The sequence below is a fragment of the Colobus angolensis genome, unplaced genomic scaffold, assembly GCF_000951035.1.
Source record: "Colobus angolensis palliatus isolate OR3802 unplaced genomic scaffold, Cang.pa_1.0 Scaffold230, whole genome shotgun sequence".
Taxonomy (NCBI): domain Eukaryota; kingdom Metazoa; phylum Chordata; class Mammalia; order Primates; family Cercopithecidae; genus Colobus; species Colobus angolensis.
In genome coordinates this window covers 679,608-699,850 of record NW_012115489.1, presented here as the reverse complement: position 1 = coordinate 699,850, position 20,243 = coordinate 679,608, and the positions used below count along the sequence as shown (strand labels likewise).

The following is a 20,243-nucleotide window of genomic DNA, read 5'->3' as shown; positions in this document are numbered from 1 at the left end:
CTGATATTTAGCATTTTTTTTTTCTAAGAAAGAAAGAAACTAATCTTTACTGATATTTAGATTGACAATAGTGCCTTCACTGAGTTCTCAAATTAGCTCAACACAAGTTCCGGAAACTACACAAGATAATCTCCAGAATCAGAAAGAGTTCAGCAGACACACAGGGGTTGCCATGGTACCTCCACTGGTTGATTGCCATTTATGTGCTACAGGTTTGCATCAATGTAGTTTATTTTATAAAAGCAAGACCTTTAGAATATGAAACTTAACAAAATAGGGAGTGAGTATGAAAATATCTGGTATCACACAGAAGTTTCTTGTTTATTTCATGACGAAGTAGTAAAAAAGTTGTTGGATTAAAAAATGAGTTGTCCATTTCCATTTACAAAACAATAACTGTTTCCAAAGTATAAATCTCAAATGCATGATGCTGAGTGAAAGAATGCTACATACTGTACAATTCCACTTACATGGCAGTCTGGAAAAGGGAAATTATATGGATAGAGAACAGGTCAGTTGTTGCCAGGGGACAGGGTGGGGACAGTGTTTGGCTACACAGAAGCATGAGCATATTTGGGGGGTCGGGTGCGGGGATAATGAAACCATTCTACATCTAGATTATGATGGTTATGTGACTTCTTGCATTTGTCAAAGCTCCTAGAGATATACACTGAGTATAAATTTTATAGAAAGTTACACCCTAAAAACATTCACTTAAAAAAGGTAAGTTTTGCTGAACAAAAAGAAAATTTCTACCACTTTTCATGTAGTATATTTTTCATCCATAATAGGTGTAAAACTAAAAACTAAAAATAAACTAAACAGAACCAGATCTTCATAAACTGTATCTCAAAGTGTTAAGCCAACATCTTTTTTAAAAAAAAAGCATACTTAATCACATTATTCTCATTAAAATTTTGATAATTAATAATTTCAGAATAAATGGTTTTATACTGTTAAAAATAAAATTATTTTATATTTTATTTTAAATAATTTTGACTTTTATTTTAGATTGGGGGTACATGCACAGGTTTGTTACATGGATGTATTGCATGATACTGAGGTTTGGGGTATGAATGATCATGTCATCCAATGAGCACAGAACCCAATAGGTAGTTTTCAGTCCTTGTCACCCTACTTCCCTTCCCTTTTAGAATTCCTCAGTGTCTATTGTTCCTATCTTTACATCCGTGCATACTCAAAGTTTAGCTCCCACTTATAATAGAGAACATGAGGTATTTGATTTTCTGTTCCTGGATTAATTTGCTTAGGATAATGGCCTCCATTGGCATCCATCTTACTGCTAAGGACATGATTTGGGGTTTTTATGGCTGTGTAGGATTCCATGGCCAAATTTTTGTTTCATCTTATTTCATTCTTTTAAAATTTCTACTTTCATTCATTTATAATACAGTAGTACATATATAAAATTTATGACTAAAAAGACATATATATTTGGGAAGGCATGCTAAAAATGATTTCACTGCTGAGATGATAAACAGAAAACTTTGGAGGTCACTTCTCTAGAAAATAATTCTTCAAAATTTAATGTACGTATGAACTACCTAGGGATCTTGTTAAAATATAAAGTCTGATGCAGCAGGAAGTCTCTCACCAGACCAAATGCTGGCACCTTGATCTTGGACTTCCCAGTCTCCAGGACTGTGAGAAATGAATTTATGTTCTTCATAGATTAAAGAAAAAATACAAAGTCTGATTCAGAAAGTAAGGATGGGGTCTGAGATCTTGCATTTCTAATAATATTATGATTAATCATAATCTAATGAGTCAAAATCATTTGTTTTAGTTTAGACTAATTACCAAGTCAATTCACTCTATTCCCTTCTGGGTTCACTCGTAGGCTAGGCCTAGGGTTAAAATGATAATTAGTATGACGCCAATGCACCCGGCCTAAAGACTATATTTGAATAGCAGGACTCAGACCACAGTAGCCCGAAGACATCTATGCAGCTAATACAGAGACTAATAACTGCAGATTCAGCAGACTCAGTTTTCCCTCTTTGGGTTTGGGAGACATGAATTCTTATCAGTCAATAGGCCAGCTCTCTTAGCATCTTCCCATGGAGCAAATGATTCCCATTCCCATGCTCATAAAAGCTGATTGTACTTACGTCACTGCTTATCAACCACTGTGGGCTTTCTTAGAAGGATGGACACATTGTCTAATAATAGCAGTGCCTTATATTTACACATGGTTTATAATTAACCACAGGTCAACTCATATCAGCCTCACAATGACCTCTGGAGGTAGAACAAAGCCGCTGTATTATAAACCCATTTGCAAGTGCTATATGACAGAAGCAAGCACAGTGCTTTCAGAATTGGAGTGATCAGGCAAAGCTTTAAGAAGAAAGTACCATGGGGTCTGAAGATCAAGAATGGGTAAGGTTTTTAGATGAGGGGTGGGAAATAACATTCCAAGAAGAGAGGATGGATTCAAACACACTGTAGATATGTATTGAGCTACTACTCTAAAGCCCAATGAAATCAGCAGGAGTAAAATGTTCTAACTTTATTCTGTGGGAAGTAGATGCCATTAAACATTTTTAATTCTGGGATTAATGTAATCAGGTTTACCACGAAAGCATTTGAGTTTGATGTAGGCAAGACTGGTGAAGATGAGTCCAGCCAGGGGGCTATTGAAGAGGAAGAAGTAAAAAATCATGAAGGCACAAATTGAGGCAATAACAGTGGAAAGGACAAAAATATTTAAGGACTTTGTTCCTAATTGGATGTAGAGTGTAACAGACAGAACACTAACAGTCGAAGCTATAAAAAGATAATAATAAGCTTTTATATCCCAAGGCCCATAAACAAGTGCATGCCCTTTGACCTAGTTGGGCCTCACCTGGTATTTTAGACAAAGGAAATTAATTCCCCAAAGGCAAAATTTTTTTCTACACTTCCCATAACTATGTTGATTACAGCATTATTTATGATAATAAAATTATCCCAATAATAAAATTTTAGATTTAAAATTTGGGAACAATCTAAATGTTCATAATATAGAATGATTACACAAATTATTGTGCAAAGAGATTATAATGATATAAGATTACATTTAAAAAATTGAAGGATACTTTTAAAAAGACATAAATAGATATATTTCCTGGATGGGAAGAATTAATGTCCTAACAATATCAATTTTTCTCAAATTAATATATAAATGTAATGTAATGCCAAAAAAAGACTTTGAATTGAACAAATTGACCCTAAAATTTTATGAAAAAATAAATATAGTGGCCTTACCAAGAAACTTTCAAAACGAAAGTGACAGTGTGCTTTGTACGAACAGGTATTATACTATTTTTACAGTTACAGTAAACAAAACTGTATATTTTTTGGCATATAAATAGGCATCTCAAAGAAACAGAGAGTGTCCCAAATCCATACAAATATGTATCAAAATGTAACACATGATATGTGACACTAGAAATCAGTGGAGAAATTATGAATTTTTCTATAAGGGGTAAAATTAAAAATAAAATTCAGGAGAAAATTAACTGTCCATCTTATATAATAATTAAAGATCTATTTTAAAAAATTTAACAGTGTTAGTTGAAAAGGGGCAATACAAAAAACCCAAAAGCTGTAATAGAAAATAATTGACAGATTTGAGCACATGAAAACTAAAAACGTTTGTGCAACAAAACAGTCCATTAACAATATCAAAGGAAGCATGACAGGCACAAATGTTTGCTATACATTGAACAAAGTGTTAGTATGTTTAATAATAAAAGAGATGCCAAAAATTAATTTTAAAAAATACGGAAGTGGGGCATGGTGACTCATGCCTGTAATCCCAGCACTTTGGGAGGCCAAGGCAGGTGTATCATGAGGTCAGGAGATCAAGACCATTCTGGCTAACACAGTGAAACCCCGTCTCTAATAAAAATACAAAAAATTAGCCAGACGTGGTGGCAGGCACCTGTAGTCCCAGCTACTCAGGAGGCTGAGGCAGGAGAATGGCATGAACCTAGGAGGTGGAGCTTGCAGTGAGCTGAGATTGCACCACTGCACTCCAGCCTGGGCAATAGACCAAGACTCCATCTCGGGAAAAAAAAAAAATATATATATATATATATGGGCCGAGTGCGGTGACTCACACCTGTAATCCCAGCACTTTGGGAGGCTGAGGTGGGTGAATCACGATGTCAGGAGTTCAAGACCAGCCTGACCAACATGGTGAAACCCTGTGTCTACTTAAAACACACAAAAAATAGCTGGGCATGGTGGCGGGTGCCTGTAATCCCAGCTACTTGGGAGGCTGAGGCAGGAAAATTGCTTGAACCTGGAAGGTGGAGGTTGCAGTGAGCCAAGATTATGCTGTCGCACTCCAGCCCAAGTGACAGTGCAAGACTCCATTTCAAAATAAAAAAGAGTATCTCAAAAGAAAAATAGGCATAAGATGGAACGGCCACAACATAAGAGAGAAAGTCAAAATAGAATAAGCACATGAACTCAACCTTGAAAGCAACCAGAACACTGTGAATTAGAACAACAATGAGCTATCATATTTTGCTTATCAGACTGGCAAGATAAGATTGATAAAGTCCAGTGCTAGCAAAAATGTGAGTAAACATCCTTGGTAAGAGTGGACACTCATAAATATTTGTGGATAAAATTTGGAGGTATATATGAAAATTTAAAATGTTCCTACCCTGTGACTCAGTGATCTCATTTCTAGGGCTTTCTCCGACAACATATTTGGAGAGTAATTTGGTAGCTATCAAAATTTTAATGTTCGTTCTCTTTGAACCAACCAGGCCATTTATTTGTTTTTAATTTTTTATTTTATGTATTTATTTATTTATTTACTTTGAGACACAGTCTCAATCTGTTGCCCATGCTGGAGTGCCATGGCTCACTGCAAACCTCTGCTTCCCAGGATCAAGTGATCCTCTGGACTCAGCCTCCCTAGCAGCTGGGGCTACAGGCATGCACCACCACTCCCAGCTAATTTTCGTATTTTTACTAGAGAGAGAGTTTTGCCATGTTGGGCAAGCTGGTCTCAAACTCCTGACCTCACGTGATCCCCCTGCCTTGGCCTCCCAAAGTGCTGGGATTACAGGCAGGTGTGAGCCAACATGCCTGCCAACCAGGTCATTCTAAGTAACTATCCTAAGGTCCATGCAAAGACAATCCTAGCAGCACTTCTTACAATAAAAAGCTGGAATTACTAAAGACCTAATAAAGGAAGAATGGTAGAATAAATTACAAACTATGTAACCATTAAAAAAAAAATGGAATAAACCTATACATAGTTACCCAGAATATGTGATTTCATTAAGCTTAAAAACGAAAAGTCACAGAAATTATTGCATTTTGAATTTTTAAAATATTTGCATGTGCATACAGAGACATGACTATATACACATATAAAAAAGGAGACAATCACCAATATGTCAATGGTGGTTACCTCCAGGATGGGATCAGATGAAGGAAGGAGAATGTGTGATTTGGAAGTACTATGTTTTACTTTAGATAAAGACGTAGATTTCTTTTTAACAGTGCTAGGATTTGGTTTTTTGATTCTTTGGGTATTTTTTGCAGTTTTCTGGTTTTTTTCCAAAGAAAGAAACGTAGTTCTCCCACATATGGACACGCCATTCTTCCGAGGACCCTTAAGTTGACCCCAAGAGGAGCCCTAGCTGCTGTTCCCCATTAGAGGCCCCTTTTCGGCCGGAATTAGCCAGAAAGGGTCCTCGCCCATAAACCCCCTAACAGCAGTTAGTGTGATATCGCCACAGGCAGCAATGTGGTAGAAGTTATTAAGACACTATTTTAGGCAGATAGGGAGGAAAAGGGGTCCTCGGGAAGTTTTCGTTTTTTAAAGTATCTCCAGAAAAGTTTCTTGTAAAGCCCCGGCTTTTAGAGCCAGGCTGGCAACCTTTGATACACAAATGTAGACCATTAGAAACTGGGTTCACCCAAACATGGCGATTCCCGGGACCTTCTTACCCTTGCCCCACATGTTGCTGGCAACATGGCCGCCCCCCCATATCTCTACCTGTGTAGAGCATCATGGCGCCACACATTTGCATATTAAAAGACTAGGGTGGGAAGGCCAGCTCTTTCATGGGCTACCCGAATGACATGCCTAGTCCTGAGCCCTGTGCAAATCAAACACTGCCTCCTCCAGCCTCTACGTACATACCTGGCTGGTATCTGCAGCAAGTGGGGACTTCCTCTTTCGGCTTTGGAGCCTCCCCCCTCCCCCCACCCACCGTCTCTGTACAGGGAAGCTTTGTCTTTCTACCTTCTCCCTTTCCTTCTTGCCCCTTCTTGCCTGTTAACCTCTCCACTCCTTAAAATCAAAAAAAAAGAAAAAGAAAAGAAATGTGGTTCTCAAAGAATAAAAATGAAGCAGCAATGACAAAGCGTTCCCTATTTGAGAAGGAGGAGAGAGAAAAGGAGCAACAGCAGAAACCAACAGAGGAATGCCATAGACAAAGGGGAGCCAGAGGACGGCAGAGGCCTGGAAGCCAAGGCATGAGAACTTCAAGAGGAGGAAGTGAATCAAAGCCCAGTGCTGCAGAGAGGCCTGGAGGGCCCTCCCGGAGAGCAGCCAATGAGTGGTAGTGGTGAAAACCAGGTGCGAAGGGATTCAAGGGAGCCATTTTCCACCCTGCCTGTGCGTTTTTGTAAAAAGAGAGAAGTCAGAGCTCCATTCTAAACCTCCTGCATTAGCTCTGCAAGTGACACCCAGACACAGTACATTTTAAACACTCAGGTGATTATTCCTGTTCACAGCCAAGGTTGAGAACCAGTGAGTTAAGGCATTGAGAGGGTAATAAGTCAGGAAAGCTGGTGTGTGTAAGTCATTCTTTCACTAAGTTTGGCAGGTAAACAAACGAGTGAATTAAATTGTAAAGCTGTCAAAAGGGTCAAAGAAGATGTAGGAAGTTGTAGGTTGAGATGAAGAAGCCTGTGGGGCAGAAAATATTAAATATGCAAGAACGGTAGAGGAAAGGGGAAGGGAAAAAAGGAACTTGATGTTTCTAGACTTTGTTAGATGGCAGGCATTTTACATATGCTATCACCATTATTATTCCTTTGACTGGATTTTTGAGGCATATGTTACTGTGTCCAATTTACAGTGAGAAACCAAGAATAGCAAGGACCCAACCCTGTGCCAGTGCTGGGCTCTTCCTCTGCATCAGGTTGAGAAGCAAGGTCTTGGAGGAAGTAAACAGATATGGGGTCCAGGACTCAGCTGGGGGAGTCAGCTTGGAAAGAAGGATGAACACGTCCATTAAGACAGAGATGCAGAAATGAACTAGAGGAGGACATCAGTAAAGAAGCTGGAGCATATCAGTGCATAGAGAGGAGATAGTAACAGAACCACTGTGGGGCAGAAAGGGAAAATGTAGAGGCTCACTGCGGATTTCATCATCTCAGGAAAGCTGGGGCAAGGTAACTCACTGACCATGAGTACCTGTGGCTTTGTGACAGTGCCCGTGTGCTACACAACAAAGCAGAAAGTCAGCCCTGCCCTTCTTACCAGCCAGGTATGGATTAGCCACGCAATGACCAATCTGTAAGCTAGGAGTACAGACAAGCCGAACTGCCTGTAGCTGAGTGGGAACCACTAGGAGGAAAAGCCAAGTCCCTGTCTTCTAAAAGCTGACAGTCTGGAGTTACCCAGAGTGATCTTCTATTTCACTGTTAAAATAGTCTAATTAGAACAACTATTATAGAACTGAGTGACCCTTTGCTTTGCAAAGGTCATATAGAAATATTCTGCCACTGAGGATCTCATGTCGCCCAGTGGTTCTGAAAATAAACAGAAGTTGCGTACCTTCATGAACACCCATGAGTGAAAGTAAATATACCCTAATCATCACAGGAAGCATGTGCAGTCTGCACGTGAAAGATGCATCTCCCATCAGCTAATAGAACCAGCTGGAGTCTATGTTTTAATTGTACAAGGACGTGTTATTGATCGGGAAGCATTAGGTTATTACACCCATGCAGTTGCTTCTGGGATTCCAGTCCAAAAGGATCACCAAAGCATCATGGGATTTTCAATGGCTTCCTGTGGTTTGGCAAATGCCCACTGCTAACTGTGATTTCCAAGTTATTCCAGAGTGGCAGTCAAATCAAAGGGGAAAGCCTCATGTTTCAATAACTTAAAAAAAAAAAAAAAAAAAAAACACAGCCAGGTGCGGTGGCTCACACCTGTAATCCCAGCACTTTGGGAGGCCGAGGTGGGCAGATCATGAGGTCAGGAGATCGAGACCATCCTGGCTAACACAGTGAAACCCCATCTCTACTAAAAATACAAAAAATTAGCTGGACGTGGTGGCGCGCACCTGTACTCCCACCTACTTGGGAGGCTGAGGCAGGATAATTGCTTGAATCCAGGAGGCGGAGGTTCCAGTGAGCCGAGATTGTACCACTGCAATTCAGCCTGAACGACGGAGCGAGACTCTGTCTTAACAACAACAACAACAAAACTCAGTAACCTTTTTTAAAAACATTTCCTCAGTGGCCCTCTGGGTTGTGTAACAATCGGATGCATTAATTATTATGGCATCAAATGACACCAGCAATATACATAGCCAGAAATAACTATTTGATTCAGGCAGCTGCTACTATTTGTTTCAGTACTGTTAAAGGTGGGGTTTTTGTTTTTGCAAGAGAAAAGGCGGTTGTGTGTGGTTTCAAGAAAAAGAAAACTCAGAACAACATGCAGCCCGTTAGAAAAGATCAATTCTTTATTTGTGGAAAACAACAGAAGTGGGGCTATTTAGGCACCACCAATGTTTATGTATTATATTCATATGGCAGATAATAAACACAGCACCCTGGAAGTTTGCACTTTGGGTATTAAAAAAAAGAAAAAGAAAGAAAGCAAAACCTTCTTAGGTCACTATCTTCTTTTGCTCCTTTCTATCTGACTCCTCAGGCAAGGTGCAATTCAAATCCCTGGAGAACCTCTCAACTATTGTCAAGCTGCTGTTCAGTGTTACTCAGAAATAAGGAAAGAAATTTGACACGGAGACACTCCACATCTTGGCTGCCTGGAAAAATATCATCTTTGAGGTCTTTCAACTCACTAAGTCATTTTTATTATTGTTTTGTCTGTCTATTTTCTGGTACAGTCTCAAAGACGTGTAGCCCTAATCATGCAAAAGCAATCTGGGGGAAATCAGTTGTTTCTTCACGTCTTCGCAGGATTCTAGCTCCGCCAACTACCTCCGTCGCCTTGTAAAACTGGCAGGCTCTGGACGTTTTGCATGCTGAAGAAAATCACTGTTTTGCCTCCAGCAAGGAACATAAATGTTGCAACACTGACTCCTCCTCTCATGAAGAAAGAGTGAACAAGTGCACGGAGTTGAGCTTCTTCTCACAGAGCCACCGGGCTGGGGACAGTGGAGTGGAGGCTGAAATCCCCAGACGCCGGTTTTCTGGGCTGGGCTTTCTGCCTTACTCACTCATTCTCCCTCTTTCTGGATTTTACCGACCGTTCGCGAAACAGCTTTCCACACAATGGAGCTTCACCTCCTCGTGCAGGAAGTGCTCATCGACTGATATGGCAGACTTTGCTCCCCGGCAAAAGTGAGTACCCATGGCGAGCTGAGGCCGCCTCCAACGGCGCGCGGCAGGGGCGGCGCGGGCGGCCGCTGTCCGGGCTGCGGGTTCGAGGCCCGCGTGCGGAAGGGAAGCGCGGTGGCCGCCAGCGCGGGCTACTGGAGAGAACGCCAGCCGGGAGCCAGAGCCGCAGCCGGCAGGGAAGCCCAGGATCCGCCCGCTTTCCGCCCGGATGTCCCTTCTCAGAGGGGCTAAAAAATACTCTTAAGGTGCTTTGCCTCCACCACTGCCCCCAACCCCAGCTTTTACAAACTGCACTCGGCTCGCATTCGTCTTTGTCAAAGGCATCTTCACCTGCATCCTTGAGCATGAGTTTCGGCGATGATTGTGGGATGAGTTTCGGCGTTGATTGTGGGATTCTCAGAATATAAATTATTTGCGTCAAAATAAAAAGAAAAGGAAAAAAGGGCAGGGAGGGGGAAGGGGCGCAGACAGGTGATGTGCTGACAGCCGGACTCCAGACTCTCCCACCAGCAGCCGCCGCCGCAGCAGCCTCGCGGGCATCCGGCGGGGAAAGTTTAGGATTAGCAATGCTGACCCGAAAGGTGTTGCTCCTCCCAAAGGTCAGCAGGCGTAGGGGCAGGTGAGCAGCCTCTGGGCCGGAAGCCGGAGTTGGACGGAGGCAGAAGGACCTAGGCAGAGGAATTGCAGCCCGGGAGGAAGCTGGAAGGAGAGCCCGCTGGAGGAGGGAGGAGGGAAGGGAAGGGAAGGGGAGTTGGTTAAAGTCAGGCAAACTCAGGTAACTGGGGGGCCGGCCTGAGTGCTGCGGCAGGGGAAGGCAAGGGCTGGAGTTCTGGCTGTTTGAGTAGAAAACTATCCTTTTAGTGACCTCTACCTGTATCCTGAGGAAGCAACCCACACTGTCCGAAGAACAAGCAACATAGGGGATTCTATGACCCGACTTGAAAATGGTTGCAAAACATTATTATTAATCAGGAGGGATCACTTTGTCTTCATTTGTCAAGTTGACTGGCAAAGATTTCCCACCTGAAATCGTGCTTCACTTGACCAGGGAAGTGCTGCTAATCCCAATCCTGACCATCGGCTGTGCAAACTTGGGCAAGATACTTACCCTCTCTGGGCTTCGATTTTTTCCTGCAAAGTTTACGGAATTAATTATTTACATATATATAAATGTTTAATGAGGTGGAAGTGCTGAATAGTGCAAGAGAGGAGCAGATGAAAATATTAATTTCAGTGGTTCTTAAAAATTGGGGATGATAGGTCCTTTTGAGGATTAGCTGTGAGTCCTCTTCCTGGGGGAAAATGCATATGGCATGGACTTAAAATTTTATGTGCAATCCCTGAGGATTTGTGGATACTCCCTGAAAGCCATGCCTGAACCCCAGGTGACAATCCTTTGTCCCTCCTGCATCAAGACCACCCAGCCGACTCCTTGCTGGCAGTTGTGCTGACTATGGGAGTAATCCACAGCCTTCTTGGGGGTCTGGAGTCAGCCACGCTGCTGAAGGAGAGAGCTCCCCTGTCATGGGTGAGCTCCCCACATGCTCTCTCCAGAGCTCTACCAGCCTCTGACTCCAGGGGACACCTCCTCACAACTCTTTTTAATGTCTCTCCTAAGGCGACAGTCCTTACCCCTAGAATTTTCAGTCCCACCAACACTGGAGAGCCATCTAAAGAGGATCGCTGCCTGAATCAGAGGGCTCTTCAGGTCACCTAGCTGGATGGCAGGGAGGCCAAGGCTTTGTTTGGAAATGAAGCACTCTTTGCTCCCCGAGGCATAGTATGAGTAGGCAGCCGTATTCTTTTGAACCTCTGTACTTTGCCTTTAGAGGACTAAGGACTCAGATCTCTGGGGACCCTGGGTGTTCCACAAGCAGTGCCAGCAAGGTACATCAGAAAACACACAGGGCTTTGGAACTCAACAGACTGGGCTTCAGAACTTGACTCCTACACTGAGCAAGCCTCTGAGTTTCCCTTTTCCCATCAGCACAATGAAAATAATGCTGCTTTTTTCCTTTCCTTTTTTTTTTTTTTTTTTTTTTGCATGGTTGTTGGGAGAATGGAAATGCTATGTATCATGCCTAGCCCACAGTCAACGATAAGCTGTTTTTATTAATATTAATGTGGCACCATAAGTAAGTGTTCAATAGTCTCATGCTTTTTAGAACAGTTTACTCTCTGTCTCGAGTAAAATTAGTTCTGGTCTAGTTATGCTCAAAATGGAGTGGTGGGCTCAGAATACAGAGTCAGACTGGCTGTTCCAATTGTGCAATGTCAAGCAGAGCACTATGTATTGCTGGCAAGTAAAATATGTCCAGACCGGCATGGATACTTGACCTGTCTCTCAAGTCTCTCTTGACCCGTAATCTTGAGTACAAAACAGCTAGAGTTGTGCCTGTAGCTGAAAACAGCCAGGCATGGAAAGAAGTCTTGTGGCTGGGTCCATGTTCAGAAACTGTAGAGAGAAATGTCTCCATTGTCATCTTTCACAGCTTGGCACAGATGTAGCCAACTCAGCATATACTCTCTCTCCATGGGGTCCTGGTGCCTCCATTGCAAGTGGTCAGCTGATGTAGCAATGAAAGAAGGAAACATGAAACTTAAAAGGAAATTGGATATCCACAGAGTAGCCAAAGATCAGTATACTTTGGTGAGGTATTCCTCCATGCAAAGATAGCAATATTGATGCCTACTATTTATTGAGCCTTTAAGATGTGCTAAGCACTTTCACACACTGCCTCAATTAATTCTCATAGCAAGATTGCAGGGTATGAGTTATCATTTAAAGCTTTACCAGTAAGGAAACTGAAACATAGAAATGTACATACGCCCCCCACCCCACATACCGCATCTGCCTAGCTCAGGAAAGGGAGAACCAGGATCCAAGCCCAGGTCTGTCTGACTTTGGCGCCCACTCTTTTTCCACTACCCAGTGCTCCCAAGCTCCCCGATGTCAGAAACTTGCATCAGTCGACTGGATTAAGATTCTTCTAAAAGGCAGGAACAGCCAAATCTAGTGGGTACTTTGAAGTGGTGTGAACATGTACTTGGCTTGTGGTACATATTAACAGGTAGCAACAACAAGATCACCTATGGGAGAAGAATATTCCTGGCCCTTCCCAAGCCCAGCCATTAGACTCAAGATTGGCAATACCCAACATTAGCAGGTGAGGCTGGCTCTCTGTCACTGACTTCCTTGGTAATCCTCTTAGTTAAACAGAGGAATGTTTATTCTCTACCACCTTTAGAATCAGAACACCACTTACCTTTACCTCGCTGTGCTGAGCACATTTTCATTCATTTATTCGACAAACATTTGCTGAACTGTTTTGTGCTCGGCACTTGATGACATGGTGGGGAATGAGACACACAGGATCCCAGCCCTTGTGGAGCTTCTATGCCGGAGAGAGTGACAGAAAACAGTCAGGTGAACAAATACATAAATAAAATCATTTCAGATACTGATAAATGCTATGAAGAAAATAGAGGCTGAAGGCTAGAGAGGGACAGGGAGTGGGAGCAACTTTCAACAGGGCAGTCGGAGAAGACTGCCATACAAAGGTTACCCTTGAACTTAAACCCATGTTTTCAAAAAGGGAGCCAGCCCGGTGAAAGTCTAGGGAAAGGGTTACCTTAGCAGAACTCTCAAGGGAAAGTTCTTAAATTGAAGTAAATGAAGCAGTAGAGCTTAAAGTCTGAAGATGGGCCCTTTAGAAGTTGAGTTGTATATAGGGGGACTTATTGTTTCAATGCCTACTGTACTCTTCTAGGCTGTGCTGTGCACTCTGTTTATCTTCCCAATAATCTGGTGAGTTCGCTATATTTGTTTTTATTTTGCAGTTGAAGAAACCAAGAATCATCAAGGTTAAGGAGCTAGTCCAAGGTTACAAAGCTGGTATTTGACTCCCTTAGTCTATTTCACTCCAAAGCCCACAACTATTTGCTAACACAGCATGTGGCCTTTGAGATAATGTCTTCTGGAGAAAGTGAGGGAGCCGGTCGAAGGAGAGTATCAAAAGTATATTAAGTAGCTAAATGTTGACAATGATTTGTATTTGATGTCTCAAATTCCAGTTAGTGCACCTACACCTGAACTGTCCAGTACAGTAGCCACTAGCCACATGTGCCTATTGAGCACTTGAAATGTGGCTATTTCATATTGAGATGTACTGTAAATGTACGATGCACCCCAGATTTTTAAAGATCTAGTATTTTCCCGAAAAAGTAAACTGTCTCGACCCGGTGCGGTGGCTCATGCCTGTAATCCAAGCACTTTGGGAGGCCAAGGCTCAGGAGTTCGAAACCAGCCTGAGCTCAGGAGTTCGAGACCAGCCTGAGGAACATGGTGAAACTCCATCTCTATTAAAAATGCAAAAATTAGCTGGGCGTGGTGGTGGGCACCTGTAATCCCAGCTACTTGGGAGGCTGAGGCAGGAGAATCGCTTGAACATGGGAGGCAGAGGTTGCAGTGAGCCGAGATCGCACCCTTGCACTCCAGCCTGGGCGAGAGAGCTAGACTCTGTCTCAAACAAAAACAAAAGGAAAAGTAAACTGTCTCAATTTTTATATTGATTGTATGTTGAAATGATAATATTTTAGCTATACTAGTTTAAATAAAATATATTAAAATTGATTTTACCTTTTTCCTTTTAATGTGGCTTAATAGAAATGTTTCAATCACATATATGACTCACATTATATTTCCATTGAATAGCACTGATCTAGACTAGTAAGTTGACAAATACATGATAGGAACTTTTTCCCCCTTCTTCCAAATGTAACTTCTTCCTCTATTCTTGTGTCAGGCTCCTTCTCATCTGCCCCCATATGCAGTTATTTGGTGAAGCGCGAGAGAAAAGAGGTCCCTTTTCCTTCTCCCCCACCCTCATCCTGCTGGTTAGCAGGCGATCATTTGAAGTCCACTATACCATGTCACTTTGGGATCTGATAAAATAGACCCAGTGATTATATTCATCCCCAAGACCAATCCTCTCACTCAGGCAAATCTCATGAGGCTTTCAAACGTCCTACAATGAAAAGGTCATTTTAAATCTGGATTTAAAGTTTTATCTTTAAATCACTTCCTAGTACATTGTCTTTGTAGTTTTGGGCACTTTGTGAAATCAGACGAGGAGAAAAGTAGAGCTTCATGTTTTGTGCAAAGCTCATTAAATAAGTAATTTCATGCAGTAATAAATGTTTCTCCCTGTCCTCTTGCTTAAAACAGCATGAACAAAAAGTAGTCCCAGTTTCCAGAAGGGCTACTCCAGGGGCATCACAAAAGACCAGCTTTGGTTTCTTTTGTCCACTAGCTAAAGTGGCCCTCAAATATGTCAATGAAGTAACGATATGATTTTTTTCCTGCAGTTTCATTTATTTTAAACAGAAGAGCAGTCAGATTCTGGTATTGCTGGAGAAGCCTCTGACTTGGGAGAGCAAAGACCTGGATTCTGCTTTTGTCTAATCTACTGGTTTGCGCATTACCCTCTCTCTCCCTTTTTTCCCCCAACTGTAGTAAGTTTGGTGTTGATGAGATAATGCCACAAAAAATGCTAATGGTGAAATGTACTGTACAAATTGGCCATGGTTATGATTGATAACCTGAATACAAATGGCTTCTCTAGACATGTGCCTGCAGGGAGGAGTTGCCTTTATGTAGCTGGGGCAAAACATTACGTAAGATTCACTTGGAATAGCATTTGTTCATTTCCACTTGAAATCCAAATCTGGGGGAAATGGCAGTAAAGAAGTTGACAAGAATGAATCTTAGTGCATCTGTCACTGGTAGACTGAATTCTTTCTCTAGCCTGTATAGGTTCCAGAGAGAGAACACCCAATTGAAAAAGGACAAGCTGGTTTTATTCACTGGCCAGAAATGGAAAATGAGAGACCTCTTGCTCTAAAAAGTCATCTTCTCCCCAGCTGTGGGAAGCTGCAGGATCGTGACAAGTTAGTTGTGGGGCGGGGAGCTATGTAAACACTGCAGGGAGGAAGTACAGAGACACAGACACAAATAAACATGCTTCTCCATGTGTCCTATGGAGAAAAAATGGCGGCAGTTTTCTTCTGGGAGTGGGGAGCCCAGCATTATAGCGCTATGTTAATGACTTCTGGTTTGCACTGGTTTCCTGCAGACCTCTCATATTTGGCAAAGGATCACCAAGCTCCTGAGACATCCCAGGCCATCTGGAGTTCTTTAAGCAAGAGTATCTATAGATAAAGAAACTAGGAAGATAACAATTTAAAACAATAATGAGCTTTCCCAGCTATTTCTCTAGGGCTGCCCTGGTAACATTTCTACATCAGTAGCAACACATATTTTTCAGCATTGTGTAAGCCAGGAAATCTATGCTATACTCCATGGGGAAAATAGAAGAATAAAACCTGGTTCTTGCTCTGGAGAAGCATAGTTCCTAGTTGGGAAGATGGACAGAAACATAAAAGACCAATAGCATGTAAAGAACATTTTCTAAGTGTTACATGAATGATGCAAACAAAGTTTTGCAATTCTGGAGGGCAGCAGGCCCATAAACTCTAAGGTATATTAAGAAGGACCAGGTAGAAAATGGACATTGAGGTCCCTAAAGACACATGGAGAGAAGGAGAGAGCCACCTCGAATAAGAAAAAATGCACAGTGGTGTGGCAGTGGAGATGTGCATGGGTTCAGGGGTGCGTGATGTGAAAAAGAGCACTTGGCTTAATCCAATGACTACAGATCCGAGCTTTACATCAGAATCACCTGGGAAGCTTTTAAAAATTATGGATGCCTCAGCCCCACGCCAGAGCTTCCATTTAATTAATTTAAGACTAGGGCCTGGTCTCAGTGGTGTTTTTGTTTGATTTGGTTTTATTGTTGTTTCTGTCTCAATTTCCCAGAATATTCTAATGTGAAGTCAGAGTTGAGAATCACTGAGCAAAAACCAAGATTTTTATATCATAATCATGGGACATAAAATGAAAGAAGTGATCTTTTAAAGGAGACTAAATGGACAACCAAGAGTGTGGCCTTTAATTTGTATAAATTGTATATACACGCACATTTTGATGTAGTCTTTTAAATTCACAGATAATTCCTCGTGGTGATTCTGTCTACTTGGATGATGTGGCTGAAAGCCTTTGTAACCAGCTGCCTACTCTTGTTCTCTGTGTACTTTGGGGGTATCCTATAGTCAATCCTAGCTAAGTGGGGCACAATGGGTATCTCACAGGTGCTTGTTTCCACCAGGCTTTTTGTAATCATTGCCAAGGGCTTTATTATCATGCCTAAGAGTGCCCACAATAGCTATTTTATAAGCATCTGTAATCTTCCCTCACCTCTCCAACTTTACAAACTGAGAAATGGAGTTTAATTACTTGCCTTGGGCCAGGAGACTAGCTGGTGATGGAGGTGAAATGAGAATTCTCAGGGAGGTGAAATTAGAATTTCCAGCCACTGAATTCCACATATCTTATTAGACTCCCAAAGTGAGTCTACCCACTCTCCTGTTGGTGCTAGAATGTTATTTCTTACATGAATGAATTAGTGCCACAGATCAGTAGGTGAAGATGACTGGTTTACCTAAGCTGCCAACACTGTGATTATCTGAGTGTCAATGACCCATAGCCAGTCACAGTGGTCCTGAGAGCCCCATCCCTCATGCCTGGGAGCTCTCAGTCTAGTGAAGTTTGGCCTTGCATATTTACAGTTTATCCACTCTAACATCTGGGAAGTGAAGACTCTGGTTGCTATTCCGCCACTCCTAGCCCCACACTTTACAGCTGTTCTGATTTCTCCTCTCTGAAGCTCTTGTTCACTGAAAGGATATTACCTTTTTGTTACACCCCTGAAAAAAAGAGGAGAAAGCCCAACATTTGAAACAGCTGCTTTTTTTTTTTTGACGGAGTCTTGCTCTGTCTCCAGGTTAGAGTGCAGTGGTGCGATCTCAGCTCACTGCAACCTCTGCCTCCTGGGTTCAAGCTATTCTCCTGCCTCAGCCTCCCGAGTAGCTGGGATTACAGGCATGCGCCACCAAGCCCAGCTAATTTTTGTATTTTTAGTAGAGATGGGGTTTCACCATGTTGGCCAGGATGGTCTTGATCTCTTGACCTCCTGATCTGCCCGCCTTGGCCTCCCAAAGTGCTGGGATTACAGGCATGAGCCATCGCACCCGGCCAACAGCTACATTTTAAAGAATCCTCTATATGTGTTGGGAGCTACTGGGTTCACTGCCAATGGTGAGAGTGGGGGTGGGGGAGACGGAGGTTCTTCTGAAGGACAGTGTGGGGAAAGAGCCAGAGTCTTGGCAATACAGCCTCTTTACACAAAAAAGATAGGTCAATTGGTATCATTCCCAAATGGTTGGGTTTTCTTTCTCTGTCTCCAAATCCATTACTGATTTAAAACAATTTCCAAAAGCTTTAGCAATAGCAAAAAGCAAGCCTCTTAAACAGTGTTGCTCCACACTGATTGCACGTGAGAGTCACCTAGGGAGCTTTAAAAACAACTCATAGACTCACTGAATCAATATTCTGGGAAGGGGCCCGGACATCCGTATTTATTTACAGTTCTCCAGGCTTATAATGTGCATCCAGGGCTAAGAGCTACTACTGGTCAGCTATGATCCAAATCTTAATTACTTATTTATATTTCTTCTTTTGCCTTGTTTTAGAGTCTCATGGCCCAGAAAACCATCAAACTGTATTTTTGTTGAGTAGCAATTTCATCATTCTGTTCTTTAAAAAACATGATTTTGAGCATAATTTAAGTTTACTACTTCTATAGAGAGACCTCACACTCAGTAGCCTCGTGACTAAAATTTTCTGTGTGCAATTTAGAAATCAGATTGCCAGAAGCTTGCTAATTAATTATGAGATTGAAAGATAAAGGTTAAGCTTTCCTGCCACCTATATATTAGATTTCCCAATTGCTATGTTAATCTTTAGTTAACCAAGACTTGCTTTCTTGTCTCAGCCATTTTAAAGCCAATTAACTCTGTTCCTGTTCACACCCTTATTAAAAATATAATTACAGCAGTAGTCTCCAGGGACTGTCATTGGGTAGGCTTTACCAAGGTAAATTAGCCAAGAACTAACTAGGCTGTGTAACACCCTCTCAGACCCTGAAAATCATTTTGGTTGCAGAAGCTACTTGGTATCAGAGTAGGCTGGGGTACTCATAAATTTGGATTTGGAAAAAGCCAATTCCAAGTCATCCTAAACGTGGAAGAATCTGTGATTTCGAGAATGATTCTGGAATCAACTATCCAAGGTCCAGCTAAGTCTAATACATCAATCCTCAGAAGGTTGTATTAATAACAAAAAGAAACCAGGTTTTTGTATTAGATTTGGTGGAAGAGGTTGTATTAGATTTGTAGCATTTTGTTTTCTGGGGTGCTGAGATTGCGGGATTAGGAGAAAATAAGAAAAAAGATTGCAGGGGATAAAGATGGACAGAGACCTCCTGTTAGTCAAGTATCATGGGCATCAGAATTTCTTTATTCACTCAACTAATGTTTATGGAGGTCCTACTCCGTTCCAAGGACCCATTATAGGGGCTGGTGATACAAGGATGAAGTTTCTATTCTAGTGTAGTTTACATTCCAATAAGAGGAAATAGATAATCCATACTGAAAACAAAGAGTAAATAAAACCCAATAAATCAGTCAGTACTATGAAAAAAAATGCAATGAATTGAAGGGAATAGAGTTTGCTGAGGGCTGCTTTCAATAGCTTGTACGAGTTGCACTGTCTGAGGAGGTGGCCTTCAAGCCAGCACATCAATACTAAAAAGAAAAACATGCCAAGAGCTGGCAGAAAGAAGGCTTCAGGCAGAAAGAACAACAGCAAAAGTCCTAAGACTGGAAAAGGTCTGACTTGTTCAGGAAACAGATAGGAAACTGTTGTGGCTGGACCCGAGGTAAGAAGCAATGAGGGACAGGTGGGAAAAGAGCAAGGAGGGCTCGAGGTCATGGGGTAGAGTTAGGCTATTAAGTGCTTTGAGAGCTTAGCATCCTAACTCATTGGGAGGTTTTCAGCAGGGAAGGAACATGGTTGGCATTGTCTTTGAGAGCTCTTCCCAGCTTCTGTGTGGAGAGTGCTTTGAAGACTGAAAGCAGAGGGTTTGTAGGAGGCTGATCAGAAGTACAAGCAAGAGGGAAGGGTGGATCATGCCAAGGTGACAGCAAACGAGGTGGAAGAGGTGTTGGATTCAGGATGGAATTTGGAGGTAGGGCCAGCATGGCTTTCAGATGGAGGGGACCAGCCAAACTGCTGGAAAACCTAGTCCTGTTCAAGATGAGTGTTCCTGCCCTACCCTTGTTTTAGACCCCTTGTTTTGAACCAAAACAGAATAACATCTAGTGCTATTTTAAAACATTAGGAATTTTAACCTTAACTTGTTTAAGCAGAACAAAACAAATCCCTGCCTGGTGAGAAACTTCTGTTTGCTACTTTTGCTTCTTAACCATAAAAATTTCATCCTGTCTCATAAGACTGTTCTGATGGCTTTTGCTGTTTTTGATTACAGTGCTTTTCGTAAGTGCTGCAAAGGTCACATTCGCATTACTAGTTTATCTCTTTTCTGAGTGTTTTGACACTGTGGCTGTGTTTACCAAGGCCTTCCTGCTGTCAGACATTTACATGAGGCTTTCCACAGTTGCTCAGTGTCTCCATAGAAATGCTA

General features: G+C 42.0%; 1 protein-coding gene across 2 annotated transcripts in view; it reads left to right on the top strand.

Moving 5' to 3' along the window:
• Nucleotides 1–9,139: 9,139 nt before the first annotated feature.
• Nucleotides 9,140–20,243, top strand: part of PRLR (prolactin receptor) — a 174,642-nt gene continuing 163,538 nt past the window's right edge. For both annotated transcript variants that reach the window (XM_011944340.1, XM_011944341.1), the window contains exon 1: nucleotides 9,140–9,585. The gene's annotated coding sequence lies outside the window, so the exon portion shown is untranslated. The remainder of the gene's footprint in view (nucleotides 9,586–20,243) is intronic.